General features: G+C 35.9%; 1 protein-coding gene across 1 annotated transcript in view; it reads left to right on the top strand.

Moving 5' to 3' along the window:
- The window catches only part of LOC309968911 (proton myo-inositol cotransporter-like), a gene marked incomplete at its 5' end in the record, with an annotated part of 213,054 nt that overhangs the window by 87,117 nt on the left and 108,047 nt on the right, over positions 1-17,890 (top strand). The window lies entirely within an intron of this gene.

Here is a 17,890-nt window from a genome sequence, read left to right as displayed (position 1 = left end):
TTTAAAAACTGCTTTAAAATATTTTCACACCTAATATTGTAAAACAAACTGATCTTATATTAAAGCTTAAAGATATTATGGGCTCTGGATTTTGATATACTTCATGGTATTCAAAACAACAGATTCATGTAACCCTTCCAGGGTTTTAAATTTTAATAAAATTTCCCTATACTCTGTATAGGTGCTGGAGAGAAAATATTCCACAAGACAGACTCTGGTGTGTTAGCATGGTGCTTAAACTATTGAAGTTAGTTCTTAACAGCTGAAGAAAAAGGGTTTGCTGCTATGTGGATGTAGGGAATTAAACTTACATATGTAAGCAGCACAATAAATCGAAGCTATTGAAGACTTAGGCTGATGAAGTTTTGTTAAAAGTTATGTGAGAAAAGCAGTTAGGGTGTATGTTTGTCAGGACCATTAAAGAGAGGACACATTTCTTTAAAATATTAGCTGTGTCTGCATATGTTGCTAAACCACTTTCTACCTCTGAAGGAATGAATCTCTGAAAAAGTGAGAAATTACTGAAAAATTGAAGAGGCAAGAACTTCATCTTTCTTTTCCACTCTGTAGAAGAACAGAAAGTGGGAGATGATAGCTTGTTACCAGTGTAACCTGATATTTTGTGTTTTTACTGGAAGCTCAATGGAAGTCAGTTAATCTTTCAGCTCCACATAGCTTTAAGATCTAAATTATCTATTTACATTTCGTTAAGGAATTTTATTAATGTAACCAATATAGAAATATATATCTGCTTTTATTAAAAATCTGTTTTTCAATGAAAACATATAAATTACATGAGTCATGTTTTTAATCCAAGTATCACAATTTATTTTTATGTATTTATTTTATTAATTGTAAAAATTAAGCAATTTATTTAAACTAAAAAGAGAGTTTACCCATTTCCCCCATCCCCCACCCACCACGTCTGGAAACCCCTAGTCTGTTCTCTGTATATATGAGCTTGGGTTTTTGTTTGCTTTTTTTTCTTAGATTCCACATATAAGAAAGCTCATACAGTGTTTGTTTTTATCTGTCTGTCTTATTTCATGTACCATAGTACCCTCGAGGTCCATCCATGTTGCAAATGGCAAGATTTCACTCTTTTTTATGACTGAATAATATTCCATTGTGTGTATATATACCACATTTTCTTTATCAATTCATCCATCAATGTTGGACAATTAGGTTGTTTCCAAATCTTGGCTATTGTAAATAATGCTGCAGTGAACATGGGAATACAGATATACGTATCTTTTTGAATTAGTGTTTTCATTTTCTTCAGATAAATATGTAGAAGTAAAATTGCTGGATCTTACGGTAGTTCTATTTTTAATTTTTTGAGCAACCTCCATACTGTTTTCCACAGTGGCTGCACCATTTTACAATGCCACCAACAATGCACAAGGGTTCCCTTTTCTCTACATCCTCACCAACATTTGTTATCTCTTGTCTTTTTGATGACAGCCATCCTAACAGGTGTGAGGTGATATCTCATTGTGGTTTTGATTTGCATTTTCTTGATGATTAGTGATTTTGAGCATCTTTTCATGACCTGGTGGCCATCTGAATGTCTTCTTTGGAAAAAATGTCTATTCAGATGCTCTGCTCATTTTTTAATCAGATTGTTTGCGTTTTTGCTATTGAGTTTATATGAAATCTTTATATATTTTGGATATTAACCCCTTATCAAATATGTGATTTGCAAATATTTTCTCCCATTCAGTAGGTTGCCTTTTCATTTTGTTGATGGTTTCCTTTGTTGTGCAAAAGCTTTTTAGTATGATATAGTCCCACTTATTTATTTTTGCTTTTGTTGCTTTTACTTTTGCTCTCAGATTCAAAATTTATCTCCAAGACCTATCTCAAGGAGTTTACTGCCTATGTTTTCTTCTAGGAGTGTTATGATTTCAGGTCTTCTGTTCAAGTTTTTAATCTATTTTGAGTTAATTTTGTGTATGGTATAAGATTTATTCTTTTGCTTGTGGCTGTCCAGTTTTCCCAACACCACTTAAATATAGCAATATAGGTACCTTTTCTCAGTACTGGGTTAGGAAAGAAAGAAAGATACAGTAGTGAAAATAAGTTATGAATGTAGTATCCCTGTGCAGAAGTGGAGGTCTTAGGATAGGCATTAGAACACTTTTGAGAGGCAGGGTGACATAGTGATAGGCAGAGCTGGATTTAAATCTGTTTTCAGTGAGTAATTAGCTACAAACTTTGGACAAGTTACTTAGTTCCCCTGAAATTCACTTTTGTCATTGTAAAAAATGTGACCAAAGATGCTTATCTTGTAAGGTTATTGTGGGATCTAAATTAATTATTGTATATAAAGTACTCAGCACAGTGTTTGGCACATGGCAAATACTCAATAAATGATGAATCATGTTATTATTTACTATCTGATGAATGCATAGAAGATGGGTGCTACTAGAGGTAAATTGTAAGGGAGGTTGAAGGAAACACATTCTAAGACCTCTGGTTTCTTAACCAGTAAAGTTGTGGCTTGGAGGTGCTAGGGCAGAGGCCTAGAGAAAAAAAATGTTAAATGCTTATATCTACCATAGAAAGTACAAGAAGGAAAAGACTAAAGACAAAAATGAGTTTCCAAATAACCATGAGATCCCAGCTGATGTTGGAGGCAGATATTTGCAGTAAAGTGAAGTAGCACACCTGTGTGAATTTTTCCCATAATAGTGGAGAACCCAGGGGTGAAAAAATAAAATAAGAGGATGGAAAACAAACTTGGGCTAGTATTCAGACCAGTGCATTAACATATCAGATCACTTTGAATCCACTTAGTTTTTGTACAAATACATGTTTATTTGTGTATACATGCAAATATGTCTACTTTTCTTCTTACAAGTGAATTTTCTGTGTACTATTTTCTTCTATTTTTCAGCATCCTTAGCTGTGTGTTTACCTTATCTGACTCCTGGACTCATAGGAATGTGGTTACAAGCAAGTGAAAATTGGAGTATTACCTAAGCATCGACATTAGAATTATCAGCAATTATAACTTACTCATGATTATAACAATAGATAATTCATCACTTTGTGGCCATGTATTCCAAAAGTTCTAAGGAAATGTGGTTTTAAATATTTCATATAAAATTTCTTTCTCGGGCTTCCCTGGTGGCCTAGTGGTTGAGAGTCCGCCTGCCGATGCAGGGGACGCGGGTTCGTGCCCCGGTCCGGGAGGGTCCCACATGCCGCGGAGCGGCTGGGCCCGTGAGCGATGGCCACTGAGCCTGCGCGTCCGGAGCCTGCTGCTCCGCAACGGGAGAGGCCACAGCAGTGAGAGGCCCGCGTACAGCAAAAAAAAAAAAATTTCTTTCTCATACTCATATTTTCATGTATCATAAAGTAAAATGTTCCCTACATTCCAAGAGTTTGAATATGGTAACATTTTGTTTCTTTTTCTTTTTTTTTTTTTTTTGTGGTACTCGGGCCTCTCACTGTTGTGGCCTCTCCCCTTGCGGAGCACAGGCTCTGGACGCGCAGGCTCAGCGGCTATGGCTCACGGGCCCAGCCGCTCCGCGGCATGTGGGATCTTCCCGGACCGGGGCACGAACCTGTGTCCCCTGCATCGGCAGGTGGACTCTCAACCACTGCACCACCAGGGAAACCCTGTTTCTTTTTCATTTGCCTTTTTGACTTTTATTTCTCTGAAACTCTACTTTAAGTTACTAACATTTGATGTCATACTATATACCTAGTGTCCCAGATTAACTAGTTCACTTTACACTGATGAACAGTTTTAGAGTCTGTTAGTGAATATCATTTGATCTTCACCAACACCTTGAGAGGCTGGTGGAACTAGTATTATTCCCTATTTGTAGATTTAAAAAATGCTCAGAGAAGTTAAATATTTGCCTGAGATCACATGGTTATTACATGGCGTAGATTAGAGCCAGTTCTTTTTAGTTGAAATGTAGTCACCTTTTTCCTCATTCTGCTTCTAAGTGTTTAAAGTCTAAAATATGATTACTGGTAATTTTTATGATAGTGATGAGATTAAGATATACAGAAGATGAAACTGACAGAAAAACTTCTTAGATGTTCAGGTTGTTGAAAGACTAAATCACCCTTTGTGTCAGATGGGTCAAAGCTTCTGTTCTCTTATTGCTTGGATGTCATAGAAATAAATTGTTTTTTGCTGAACTGTTGAAAGATAAGCTTTTCTAGAAAAAATTGCCAGTAGAAGATTGCCTGCTGATACTTTTGTAGCACTGTAGTGTCATATTACTACTATACTGAGAAGAATATTATTGGGCTCCATAAGAAAGAGGAAATAAGGATTTTGAAAATATCAGTACAGATTAATTTTTTAAAAATAACTTTATTGAAATATAATTAATACACCAATTCACCCATTTAAAATGTACAATTCAGTGGCTTTCAGTATGTTTACAGAGTTGTGCAGTTATCACTACAATCAAATTTTGAACATTTTTATTACCCTGAAAAGAAAACTTGTACCCCATAGCTGTCATCATCCAACTTCCCAGCTCCTCCCAGCTCTAGGCAACTATTAATCTACTTTTTTTCCTTATAGAGTTGCCTATTCTTGGTATTTCATGTATCAATATGTGGTCCATTGTGACTGGCTTCTTTCACTTAGCATGTTTTTAAGGTTCATCCATGTTGTAGCATGTGTCAGTACTTCATTTCTTTTTATTGGCAAGTAATGTGGATATACCACATTTTGTTTAGCCATTTGTCTGTTGATGGACATTTGAGTGGTTTCCACTTTTTTGGCTATTAAAAATAATGCTGCTCTGAACATTTGTGTACAAGTTTTAGGGTGGGCATATATTTTCAGTTCTCTTGGATGTATATCTAGGAGTAGAATTGCTAGGTCATATGGTAACTATGTTTACCTTTGGAGGAACTGCAAGATTGTTCTCCAAAGTGGCTGCACTATTTCACATTCCCATTTAGCAGTGTATGAGTTCCAGTTTTTCCATATCCTAGTAAACAATTATTATCTCTCTTTTTCAATTATAGTCATCTCAGTGGGTATGAAGTGGCATCTTGTTGTGATTTTGATTTCCATTTCCCTGATGACTAGTAATATTGAGAAAGATTTTATTTTTGTCTAATATATTATAGTGCTTATAAAGATGACAGTTACTTTGGTAGTTAACACTAAATGACATGACGTTTTATCACTGTTTGCCCTTTTCTGTGCTAATATTTTTGAATTGTGCTTATTGAACATAGTGAGATTTACTCACTACACCTCAGGCAAAGAAAGGTTTTCTTTTTTTTTTTTTTTTAACATTTTTATTGGAGTATAATTGCTTCACAATATGGCACATGGTTTTCTTTTTTTAATTGCCGAGTTAAAGCCTGGCACTCTATAAACATATAGTAAAGTGAACTTCGCCACCACCATTATCGGTCTAAAACACTTATCTGGACATGCCACTGCTAAAATGCTTCCAAGACTCCCCATTTCCTACAGGAAAAAAATCAATCTCTTCATCATGGCTTGTAGTGCCTTTCATTATCCAATCCATGCCTGCTTTCCTAGATTTTTAAATTCATTATTACTTCCTTCCTTCCTTCTTTATACAACATAGGTTTACACCTATAAACTGTATACACTAGTCACATCTTGCTTTTTCATGTTTGTTTTTTTCCTTCTGCTCACTTTGCCTATAATGTCTTTCTACTCTGTCCTGTTTTACTGGTTCAGTTCTTGTTCCTCTTTTAAATATTTTGCTTGTATATCATGTGAAACTGTCTTTGTTCCTTTGCCTTTTCATAATACTTTGTACGTAGCTTCACTTTTATACTCACCATTTTTTTGAACCAGTTTTGACCTTGTACTCATTTTTAGGTCTAGGAAGGGGTCTGGAACATAGTAAAGGCTTACTAAATGTTTATTGAACTTAGCTGAAATTGACTGGGCTCCAGGGAAGAGACTCTTAACCAAAGTAAAAAGATATTGATTATAAACCAAAATACCAATTCTTCAATTTATGCTGGGGAATAGATATCTTTGCAGGTAGCTGAAACACTAAATTATTAATCCTAAATATTTCTTACTGAACATAAAAATCAGAGAAAGAAAACTAGTTTCTGAGCCTATGAAAATTTACATCTCTCAAAATAATGTACCTCTCTGGGCCCCAGGACATTCTTTGCTCTTCTCTCTCGGATAGAGCTGATTTTCAAATGAGTGTTCCTCTATTTATAATTACATAAATCATCATGTGATTTATATTAAAAAGAATGGTATATCTATAGAAGGGCTGAATTCTCCTTTATATTGACTTTTACTGATTCTCAGGTTTAATTTTTTTAAATTACAGTTATCTTATCCACCTCACTAGACTGTATACAGCTATTTGCAAAGTATACTGGGTATTTTTGCATGTTTCATCATTCACATGATGTTCTTTTGTTTTTCTTTTTTCAGCTGAAGAAGGAAAATTTGAGGTAATACAGGTGTTGAATGAAAAGCACAAGGTATTAGTGCTAGTTACATCTATATTAGATAGTTTTCTGGAGTATCACCAGGCTAATTCATGGACAATGTGAGACTTGTGCTGAGCTTTGAAGAATTGGCAGGATTCATGTGGACTGAGGTGAAAATGAGGACAGAGAGTAGGATGGATGAGGGCAGGATCAGGAGGCTTGAAACTGAAGTTAAGATGTACATGGTAGATTGGAGGCAGATTGTAGAGGTCTATGAATTCTAGGCTGGAGGTTTTGAAATTTTATCTACAGACAAACAGAAGCTATTACTTTTTAAGCAGTTCATGCCATAATGTTAGCCAGTGATTAACATGGCAGTGAGGTCCAGAATTTATTGGAACTCTTGGCTCTTGGGTGGGTTCAGGGAACCTATTGTGAGAGTACTGCCAGAGTATTGGTGTGAGGTACTGACATGGTACTCTTGGAGACATCAGTTAGTGTGGAAATCATTCAGTCATTCAAAAAAAATTTTTGGCACCTACTACATACTCCAGTTGTACTTGATACTAGAGATAGAAAGATCAATAAGAAATGTTCCTGTCCTTAAGCAATCAAGCACCTCACAGACTAATGAAGGAGAGGCTTTTCGTCAGCATGTTAAGTAAATGATAGTGTTATGGGAGCTCTCGGGGAATAAATAACTTAGCTTCAAAAATGGAATGATATTTGAGCTGAGTCTTTTATGAATAAAAGAGTTCGAGGCAGAGTGAGGGAGAGGGAAACTCTAGGTGAAATATAATTTTCAAAGGCCCTATAGTGTAAAAGAGCCAGTCACGTTTGGGCAATGGCGAGAAGTTTAGAGTGGCTACTGGGAGGGCCGTGATTGCTATTTGGGAGTTTGAGAGTGAAGTGGGAAGGCTAGTCTTAACAGGTATGAATAGAACTTTAAATCCATTGCACTCTGTAACAGTACATTGAGTTCAGGTTTGTTTATTGACAGTCTTAGAAAATAATTTAAAAAAATCAACATTACTTTAGATTAGAAAATTTATGAGCTTCTCTCCCCCATAATATTTTATAATTTAAAAACCATGCCAATAAGATGATTTTCAGAATCATATTCAAAAGAGGGTGATATTTCTAAACAAATTTATGCCAGGGAAAGTACTCTTATTATTTATGACATTGGCCATTTTAAGATAGATGGATTTGGTTAACAAGTAAATATCTTACTACTGAAGGTATTTGTAATTTTATTATTGACAGAATTAAGATACAAGATATATATATGACTGTTTATTGTAAAGGTATAGTGGACAGAAGAGAGTTGAGACTTGCTTTAACAACACATACGTTGCTTTATCTAAGCACTGACATCCTCATTAGCTAATGCTTCAGCAATTGTACAGTGTTATTGTGAGGATCAAATGAGTTTTAGTAGCTGTGAACATACTTATAGACTCTTAAGTGTTCCTAGGTATTGTTTGCTGTTATCTTCAGAAAAATCTTAGGTTGGGTCTCTATCCTGCATAAAGCTGGCAATAAAAATCGCCCCCACGTTCAACTGTCTGAATTTTCCAGGTGAAAAGTTAATATAGTTTGCTAAGGAGACTGATTGGCGTTAAGACTAATGTCCCCTGAAGGTAACCATTATAAGTCATAGACAGAATAAAAAAAAATGTTTAAAACATTGGAGAGCTCCAGTACCAAGAAACTGAAGGGGGATTTGATCCTTGAAGGGAACAGTTCACGGTGAGATATACACCTATGACTTTTTCTCTGAGGGCAGCCCTCAATCCATGATGCTGGGCAGCGAGAACTTAAGAAGAAAACTACAGTTTTATTGGCTTGTGGTATAAGTGGCTAGAGTTTGGGATGGCCAGAGCAACTGAAATTTAAGGGGTAAAATCCAGGAAAAGAATGACCCAGAGAGGAGGAAGCCACCAAATCTGAATATTAATTTGCTACAAATGTTTTACAGATCCCTGAACTGTGAATATTACAGGGGAGATTCCGTGGAGCCTGCAGAAAGCAACAGTTAGAAGACGGTGAAAGATGAGACAGATTTTATTTCCTGCCCATAGGAGGAAGGACATATTTGGAATTTGAAACCTGCCAGGTTAGAGGGGCCAACAGCTTGAGCTTCCACGGAAATCAAAGAAGCACCAGCCTTAGGAGTAAAGACTTGTTGCGTGATTAAGGAATTTCCCCTAAGACCAAGCCAAAACTGAAAACAGATTTACACTAGCCAAGTGTAAAACCAAGCTTCCACAGATGTAAAGTGCCTAATAAAAAAGTGAGTGTTCTTCAGAAGAGAACAAAATCTAGAGTCTCCAGAGTTTATCCACGATACTCAAAACACATTAAAAATTATTAGATATGCAAATAAACAGAAAATGTGACCCATAATTGAAAGAAAAATTGGTCAATATAGGCAAACCTCAAGATTACGCTTATAAAGACATTTTCAAATAAAGTTAGGACAAATTGTCACCACTAGACCTCCTGCATTATAAGAAATGCTAAGGAAAATTTTCAGACTGAAGGGAAATGACACTAGATGAAAGCTCATCCAGCTGCAGTAGGGAGGAAAAGTAGTGGCTATCAATAAGAGACCAAATATAAAGGAATTTGTTTTTTTCTTCTCTCCATTTTTTGAAAGACATATGACTGTTTACATTTAAATTTATTGTGCAATTTATAATGTATATAAGTTATAAAATATATGATGACAATAGCAGAAAAATTGGGGTCAGTAAATAGACTTATACATGTTTGTGAAGAGTTGCAGTGTTATCTCTAGGTAGACTGATAAGTTAAGATGCATGTCTTATCCTGAGAACAATCACTAGAATAGATTACAAAAGGATACAGCTAAGAAGCCATTTTAAGAATTAAAATGAAATACTTAAGATATTTGGATAATCTGAACAAAGGCAAGAAAAAAATAAATAGGGACTTCCCTGATGGTGCAGTGGTTAAGAATCCGCCTGCCAATGCAGGGGACACAGGTTCAAACCCTGGTCCAGGAAGATCCCACATGCCGCGGAGCAACTAAGCCCGTGTGCCACAACTACTGAGCCTGTGCTCTGCGCCATACGTGCCACAACTACTGAAGCACGCGGGCCTAGAGCCCATGCTCCACAACAAGAGAAGCCACGGCAATGAGAAGCCTGCACACTGCAACGAATATTAGCCCCTGCTTGCCGCAGTTAGAGAAAGCCCGCATGCAGCAATAAAGACCCAACACAGCCAAAAATAAATAATAAATATTAAAAAAAAGAAGAAAGAAAAAAATAAATAGCAGATGGGACAAATAGAAAGCAGATAGCAAAATGGTAGACTTAAAATCCAGTTACAGCAACAGTAACATTAAATATAAAAAATTATCATTGTGTACAAAAAGCATGGCACAGATTTATATTGTGTAAAAGAGATACACTTTAAGTAAAATGCAATAGATAGGTTAAAAGTGAAAGGATGGCAAAAGATAGACTATGCAAACAGTAAGTATAAGAAAGTTTGTGTGCTATATTAATAATCACACAAAGTAGACCTTAAGACAAGTGGTATTACCAGAGATGAAGAGGACATTTCATAATGATAAAAGAGTCGATTCATCAGAATTAAAAATGATAAAGAATGTATAGTTTACTTCAAAATGCATAAACAAAAATTAATAGATGGTGGTTGTACAACATTGTGAATATGCTTAATGCTGCAGATCTATACACTTAAATATGATTAAAATGGGAAATTTTATTTTGTATACTTTATCACAATTTGAAAATTACAGAACTAAAGGAAGAAATAGACAAATTCCGGCTCATATTGGGAAAATTTTTAACTCTTTTCTTAGCAACTGATAGGACAACTAGACAAAAAATGTTTGTAGAAAAACTGGAAAACACTCTTAATTGCCTAGGCATAACTGACATTTGTGGATAGCTACACCCAACAGCTGCATCATACACATTCTTTTTCAAATTCACATCAGACATTCTGTAAAATTGGTCATATCCTGAATCATAAAATAAATGTTAATAAATTTAAAAAATGACTCTTATAGAATATGTCCTCTGACCATAGCAGAATTAAATTAGACATCAATAAAACAGCCAGAAAAGCTTCAAATATTTGGAAATTAAAGCAGCATGTTCTAGGGGCTTCCCTGGTGGCGCAGTGGTTGAGAATCTGCCTGCCGATTCAGGGGACCACGGGTTCGTGCCCCGGTCCGGGAAGATCCCACATGCCGTGGAGCGGATAGGCCTGTGAGCCATGGCCGCTGGGCCTGCGTGTCCGGAGTCTGTGCTCAGCAACTGGAGAGGCCACATCAGTGAGAGGCCCGCGTACTGCAAAAAAAAAAAAAAAAAAACAGCATGTTCTAAATAACTTATGGATTTAAGGAGACGTCAGAAGGAAAATTAGAAAACAGTTTTGAGTTCAAAGAAAATAAAATATATCAAAATTTGTAGAATGCAGTTTCAACTGTGCTTAGAGCATAATATATAGCTAAAGTGATTTTATTAGAGAAGTCAAATGATCTAAGTTTCATGTTAAGCTAGAAAAATATGAGCATATTAAAACCAAATGAAACAAAAGGTGTTAATAAGGAAGAGAAGTCAATGTAATACAAAGCAGACAAACAATAGAAAAATAATGTTGGTTCTTTGGAATTACTAATAAAATTGGTAAACTGATTATGACTGATTTAAAACGATAAAGCACAAATTATCAATATCAGGAGTAAAAGCACATCATTTCTATGGACATAATAGGATAGTGATGGAGTACTTTGAACGACTTTGTGCCAATAAAGTCAACAACTTAGATGGAATGGACACATTGCTTGAAAATCGCAACTCTACTAAAAACCAGCACAAGGTAAAATGGAAAATCTGAATATTCCTATATTTATTAAGTCGAATCATTGCTAGTAACCTACCTGAAAAGCTAACTTCAGGCCCAGATGGTTTCACTGGTGAATTAAGTAAAACATTAGAGAATAAATAGCTCCAAGCTTAAACAAAAGCTTTAAGAAAATAGAGGTAGAAGGAGTACTTCCCAGCTGAGTTTTGAGGCCAGCATAACTAATACTGTGGCTTTTTTTTGTGTGTGTGAAATTAGTCATGCTTCATTTAATTGTCCAGTTTTTTTTTAGTACATTCAATAGTGACATAGATTCTCAGTAATTCATAAGTACATGTTAAATACTAAAGTATATCATAACAGACTCCAATACATTTTATGTTAGATATTATACCTAAGGGCTACCCATTCCTATAACAAATTGAATGAGGCTCTTCTTCTTGAAATTGCCACTGAATACACGTTACTTAATTTTGTTTCTGTCCTTCTGAGACTGTTAAAGACCAGCAGTGACCTGGATGGGCTGCACTTTTGGTAGTAATGGAGATTCCAGTACACTGGGAAAGGCAGTGGTTCGGATTCATGGCTTGTTAGTTCTGGAAGTGGCTTAAGTTGTTACAAGCAAAGAAAATTCTAGACACAGATTGAAAGTATCCTTAAAATATTGTAAAATCAAACCCAATAATATATAAAAGAATAATAAATCCTTTTATATAAACTGACCAAGGCAGTTTTCTCAGAAAAGTCAGTTTGTTTACCATATGAAAATTAATTTGCGCAAGTCACCATGTTGAAATTATTTAAAGGAGGAAAACCTACTAAAGGATCTATCTCAATATATGCAGGAAAACATTTGACAGAATAACCTTTATATATGATAAAACCTTTCTGCAAACTAGAATGGAAGAGCACTTCTTGAATTTAATAAAGGGCATCTACAAAAAAACCTGCAGCCAGCTTTATACTCAATGGGGAAAGCCTGAATGCTTTCCCTTCTGATGGAATTCAAGACAGAGATGTCCGCTATCACCACTTACATTCATTCAGATTCACTGAAAAGGACAAGTAGATTCTAAAATTTTTACAGAAAAGTAAAGGACCTAGAATTGCCAAAACCATCTTGAAGAACAAGTTGGATGATTCACTATCTGATTTCAAGACTTACTATAAAGCTAAAACAATGAGACTGGTAAGGATTGATAAATCGGTAGATCAGAAAGAATGGATGTATCTCAAAAACAAGATTGAAAGAAGCTAGATACAAAGAAGTATGGTCTCTAACATTCCGTATGAAGTTCATCAATATGCAAAATTAACTATGGGGACAGAAATTCGATCAGTGATTGTCCAAGGCAGTGGGGATTGACTGGAAGGGGGTAAGGTATGAGGGAACTTTCTGGGATGATGGAAATGTTCTGTTTCTTGATTGGGATGGTAGTTACAAGGATACACACACACACACACACACACACACACACACATATATATACACTCACAGAATGGTACACCTTGGATCTCATTTTATTATATGCAAATTTTGCCTAAAAAAAGTTAATTTCAACCTTATGTTGGCTCTCTCCATTATATTCCTTTTCTGCAATGGTCAGTGATAGTTTAAATGTTTTTTTCTGCCATGACACTTTTTCTAATATCCTCTGTTGAAATAACTTTTCTCCTTACTCTTACACTGTGCCTAAATCTCAGTCATAGCAATTACATAATCCAATTTTGTTCCATGATTACTAGGTATGAGCTCCTTGAAGCAAGGGCATATCTCTTAGTCATTTCTGTATCTCCAAAATCCCAAACATAGAGCTTTGCATATGGAAGATATTCAGAGTTGGAAAGAAAAGGGTATGTATATAGGTACGGTTGTGCACGCATTATTTTCAGCACTCGTACTGTCAATTTTGTACATCTTAATGCATTTTGCCATGTTGTTTAAAACTATCTGATATCTCTGCAAAATACCACATTATTTATTTAAATAGCATCTAATCTTATTTTATTAAAGCAAGTATATCTTGCTGCTTCTGCTATGACCACAGCACTAAATAACCTCGGCCAAGCCATTTGCCTTATGTACTGATATCAAATTACTTTGAGAGATTTCCCCCTTATTATGTAGATAGTTAATATTTTCTTTGGCTTATATATATGTTTACATTTATGGCTATGAATTTTTTAACAGTTTACATAGACTCGTTTACTAGGTAACATAAAAATTTCTCATTTGCTAGTGATGTATCACATCACCTTTTTACTTGAAAGAATCCAACTTGACACATTGTTTTTTTTTTTATTATTATGTACCCACAGCTTTGTGTCTCCTGTTTGCTCTCTAACTGCCATCAGATTTTCAAGTGTATCAGTCATTGATGTTAATATTCTACATGGCCCTTAATGGCAGAGGAAAATTAACTTATTAGCCTGAGGTCTCAATTAGGCAGTATTTTCTTTTTTTTTTTTAATTTTTATTGGGGTATAATTCATTTACAATGTGTGTTAGTTTCAGATGTACAGCAAAGGGAATCTGTTGTACAAATACATATATCTGCTCTTTTTTATATTCTTTTCCCATATAAGCCATTACAGAGTATTGAGTAGAGTTCCCAGTGCTATACAGTAGGTCCTTATTAGTTATCTATTTTATATATCATAGTGTGTATGTGTTAATCCCAGTCTTCCAATTCATCCCTCCCCCACCCCTTAACCCCCGGTAAGCATAAGTTTATTTTCTACATCTGTAACTCTATTTCGGTTTTGTAGGTAAGTTCATTTGTAGCCTTTCTTAGGCAGTATTTTCTTATTTTAATTTCTTATCTATTGAAATGGATTTGTGAGTGATGAAGAAAAATTTTTAAATATATTATCAAGTAAGTTGTTGTAACTATAGCAGGTAGTTAAATTCAGTGTTATCTTCTTACATTTAAAACTTGCATTAAGGAAGAACATATATAAATCACAATTCATGTTTGATGACTATCGAGTAATTATTTTATCATTGATATTTAAAGGTGGCTGTTTCTTTTGTAAATCCAAGAATAGGGATCTCGGAGTAAATGCATTACTCATGTGATTATTACTTAAAGTTTATGAAAAAACTCAAAATCTGTAGGACTCTTGAACAACAAAGTTGGGTAGCTCTAGATATAGGGCTGTAGGACAGTGTTCTTGGATGTGGTTTGAAGGGATGGGGTTATGCCTTTTTAAGGGGAAACTTAATGATAGAGATCATTGGAAAGTTGAGCTTGGGGAGATGTTTTTGGATGTACACAGTAATGCACTCTCTCTGGTTAAGTTCATTCATGATGCTTAATTGCTTAATGATTGGCTTAGAGTTTGGTACTTAACTCACATTCAGATGTTTGCTGGGTAAACAGCTGAATAACATCTCAGATGGCAAGTTCAGCCTTAGCTTTCAAAGCAAACACAGTAAATCTTCAAAAAGTAACATTTTCAAAGAATTTACTTACTCTGTTAACCCTTTCTATTTTCAATGAAATGTTTCAGTAAAACAAGGTTTAAAGTTTATTTCGTAGTTATATGTGAAAGAATGCCAATTTGAAACTGTAGAGTTTTAAAGAATAAAGCATAGCATTATGCTTAGTATTTATGATACAGTATTCCTCTAATTGATTTGTGCTCTTAGAATGGGCTAACCATTCTTGATTTCCAAATTAATAGCAAATAGATATAAACAGAATGCAAGCTAGAAGATAGAGGATGGAGGTAAAACTATTGGAATAACAAATACAGATTTGTCATTTGATTTTTTTCAGTTTATTATAAGATAGTATGAGATATTATTAGAGAATATTGCTAAAAATCCTCCCTGTACCCAGGACAGTTTCAGAGATGGTGACTGAGCTCATCTTACTGTTTTGAAAAATATCAAGATTCTCTAGGACTAGAAAAATGTAACATGAGGATTTGGTTTAAAAATGTATACTTTTAACAACACGAGGTCTAGAGACAGGTAAGGAAGTGATTATTGAATTGCACATTAATGCTATCATGGCCTATTAGGAGGATATTTGGCTAAATGACTGCAGTGTCCAAAAAATCTTTACTGTGCTCCTCAGAGTGAAAATGTCTTCCTTTAGTAGAATTCAGCACCTCAAGAGCCATAAAAATAATTTTATATAATTTGTTTTAAATATAATATTTTGTAATACAGTTCCCTTAGCTATGATAGTCTTTCTGTTACAGCTTGACTTTCAGGTAAAACCGTAAATCGTATAGCTCTTGCATTATAAGGCATTGGCAACCTTTTCCCATCATTTGAGAATTTAAGGAGGAAAAAGAATAGAGGGGAGAAGAGAAGTAAACAGAACGTGACGCAGGATACAATTCCTCAATCCAGCACAATTCCTTTTGTGGCGGCCTCTGGAAGGCAGACATTGTTTTTGTTTTTGTTTTTGCGGTACGCGGGCCTCTCACTGCTGTGGCCTCTCCTGTTGCGGAGCACAGGCTCCGGATGCGCAGGCTCAGCGGCCATGGCTCACGGGCCCAGCCGCTCCGCAGCATGTGGGATCTTCCCGGACCGGGGCACGAACCTGTGTCCCCTGCATCGGCAGGCGGACTCTCAACCACTGCGCCACCAGGGAAGCCCTGGAAGGCAGACATTGGAAAACAAAGTGTAGACAAAAGCGACTTTAGATCTATCACATCTGTCATATAAAACATTTTAAAAGGATCAAATCCCAAGTCAAAATTTTTTGCCCTCAAACATCTTTTAAACTATCTATTGTGTTATTATCTAAATTTTTCCTATATGAAAAGTTTACCAGTGTATGTTAAAGAAAAATGAAATCAAAATTCATTTTGGCATAGTGTTCAAAGTGAGCACCACAAGTTTACCCTTACAAATGATATATTTTCTTTTAACTAATAGTCAGCTGTTTTCATAAAAGCACTCTGGTGTTGAGGGTAAGAGAATGTCCCATTTGCCACGAGTGGGTCCGTGTTGTTAAATCCAGTTTGCAGTTCCCTAGCCCAGTGGGTGCTAAGTGTCAGGTGCTATGCAGGGTTTGGCAAGATTGGGAGGGACTGCACCCAGCAGCCCTTTCCCCTGTTATTGCCACAGGGCTTTACTGCATTTCACAGAGATGTGTGAACAACAGACTTCTAAAGCGATCCTTAAACATGAGGCTGAGGTAAATTTATGCCCCCTTTTATGAATTCTGCAGAATAATTATCAAGTAATCATGAAACATTTATTATAGCTTGACTTACAATAAACATTTATTATAGGGAGCCTGGGTTTTAATCCTAGTTCCACCGCATGTTAGTTCTGTATCTTCTTTGTGCCTCATTTCTTTGTCTTTAAAATGGTAATAATAATGGTACCTACCTCATAGGGATGTTGCGAAGATTAATGAGTTAAAGTATTTTAATTCTTTTGAACAGTGCTTGGCACATAGTAACTAGTGCTATGTGTTAGCTACTACTTTTGCTGTTCAAGCTGCGTTTGGCCTTCAAGTAGATTTTCATGTATTTGGAACATAATCATCACTGCTGTGGAACTACTAGAGATAAGAAACATGTTTATCTGTTGACTATGTTTTCAGATAACCATGTTACCATCAGTTCAGAGAGGGGCAATTATGAACTGCAAAATTCTGTGTCTTAAATGGCCATCTATTCAAAGATACTTGTCTTTTGTTTCATAGGTTAGAGCAATATGATTCCTTTAAAACAAGAATGATTGTAAATTGTTCAGTTCAATGAAGGATTTGTTTGGTTTTGTGTGAGGCACAGGCCATCTGATGGCAGCAGCTCAGCAGGTCTGCTCAGCCACAGTAGGGAGGGCAGGCACCCAGGAATGAGGGATGTTTGGTTTACAGAGTTTCAGTTCCTGACACTGGGAAGGCCTAATCTGAGGTGAAGAAGCCCGGCTTGTCTCCTTTGTTGATAGGTGGCCCAAACACACAATTTGAAAGTATTGCTTACTATTTGAGGTCCCCTCCTTAGTTTTCTGGTAGGCAGGTGCTGGTACTGCTAGTTGTACCAGAAAATAGCTCATTTGCTAACTTCAGTTTAGAAAGTTTTAAAAGGTATCTTTCTGTGAGTGATCATGATGCTAAAGAATATTCTAAAAATTTTTAGAACTCATGAAGGCTTGGCATTTTTGATTGAGTCAACCTCATTTCCCCTTCTGTCAGCTTGATGTGCTCTCTGGCCTCCAGAAGGTAAATGATGTTTGCTCTAAGGTGAACCTTGGGTGCTTATTGTTCACTTTCACCCCCTGGAGTTTTAGAACACTTAGATCAGTGGTTCTCAGCCTTGATGGCACCTGGGGAGCTTTTAAGAAAATAGAATTCCCTGAGCTTGAAGCCCAGAGCAATTAGTCAAAATCCCTGGGGTAGGTGGGCCCTGGACACTGGTGTGTTTTAAAAGCCTCCTGGGTGATTCTAATGTGCAGCCAGGGTTTAGAACCCTTGATTTGGCTTATAATTATGAGATCCCCCATGTCAATAGGGGGCTGCTTGTCTGTTTGGGGATTGCCTGCCTGGTTTGTCAATGTACTCTTGTCATTCATCTGGTTCCTGGTTTCCTTGGATTTAGAGGACTCTTGGTAAGTCTAATAGTG

Source organism: Leucopleurus acutus (assembly GCF_964270905.1).
Source record: "Leucopleurus acutus genome assembly, chromosome: 11".
In the NCBI taxonomy this organism is placed as follows: Eukaryota; Metazoa; Chordata; class Mammalia; order Artiodactyla; family Delphinidae; genus Leucopleurus; species Leucopleurus acutus.
This window is presented reverse-complemented; position numbering and strand designations above follow the sequence as displayed.